The sequence below is a fragment of the Lipotes vexillifer genome, unplaced genomic scaffold (assembly GCF_000442215.2).
Source record: "Lipotes vexillifer unplaced genomic scaffold, Lipotes_vexillifer_v1.1 C27029819, whole genome shotgun sequence".
In the NCBI taxonomy this organism is placed as follows: domain Eukaryota; kingdom Metazoa; phylum Chordata; class Mammalia; order Artiodactyla; family Lipotidae; genus Lipotes; species Lipotes vexillifer.
The window spans coordinates 1,495-2,590 of NW_006777611.1; the positions used below are offsets into that span (position 1 = coordinate 1,495).

The 1,096-nt window shown below is 40.6% G+C and overlaps 1 pseudogene; it reads left to right on the forward strand.

Moving 5' to 3' along the window:
• The first annotated feature begins 770 nt into the window (after positions 1-770).
• On the forward strand, positions 771-1,024 carry LOC103074394 (40S ribosomal protein S27-like pseudogene; annotated as a pseudogene).
• The last annotated feature ends 72 nt before the right edge of the window (positions 1,025-1,096 follow it).

Here is a 1,096-nt window from a genome sequence, read left to right on the forward strand (position 1 = left end):
GCGAATGCAGCCAGTTTTGCTGAGAAGTGTCACAATTTTCCAGCCCCCTCCGCAATCAGTGCCCAAATCCAAGGTCTCTTACTCATGCTGTCACATTCAATAGATGAGAAAAGTGTGATGCAAAGAAGGGAAGTGAGCTGGCCCAAAGTCCTACAATGAGAAGGGAGCAGCATATGCAACTAGAGTCTAGATGTCTCCATTCAGTTCTTTTCCCACCACATCAGAAGTTTTCAAAGTATGTGAATATATTGGGGTTTTGTGAAAGATGATATTTCATTACTAAATAAACTGCCTTCAACAGTGGTATTGGGACAATCAGATTTCCATATGCAAAAGAATGAAGTTGGATCCCTTACCTCACATCATATACAAAAATTAACTCAAAATCAGGAGTTCCCTGGCTGTCCAGTGGTTAGGACTCAGCGCTTTCACTGCCATGGCCCAGGTTCAATCCCTGGTCAGGGAACTAAGATCCCGCAAGCGGAGTGGCAAGGTCAAAAAAAAAAAAAAAAAAATTAACTCAAAATAGACCATAGATCTATATGTAAGAGCTAAAACTATAAAATTCTTAGGGAAAAAAAAAAAAGAAAAGAATAAATCTTTGTGATTTTGTGTTAAGCGATGTTTTCTTAGATATGATACCAAAAGTAAAGTGACAAAAGAAAAATAGATCAACTGGACTTCATCAAAATTCGAACTTTTGTGCTGCAAAGGACACCATCAAGAAAGTGAAAAGATCTTTCCAGCGGTGACGATCTACCCATGAGAACATGCTTCTCGCAAAGGATCTCCTTCATCCCTCTCTGGAAGAGGAGAAGAAACACAAGAAGAAGCGCCTGGTGCAGAGCCCCAGTTCCTATTTCATGGATGTGAAATGTCCAGGATGCTAAAAAATCACCACCATCTTTAGCCATATGCACAGACAGTAGTTTTGTGTGTTGGCTGCTCCACTGTCCTCTGCCAGCCTACAGGAGGAAAAGCAAGGCTTACAGAAGGATGCTCCTTTAGATGGAAGCAGTATTAAAAGCGCCCTGAGGGAGGAGATATAGGGATATATGTATATGTATAGCTGATTCACTTTGTTATAAAGCAGAAA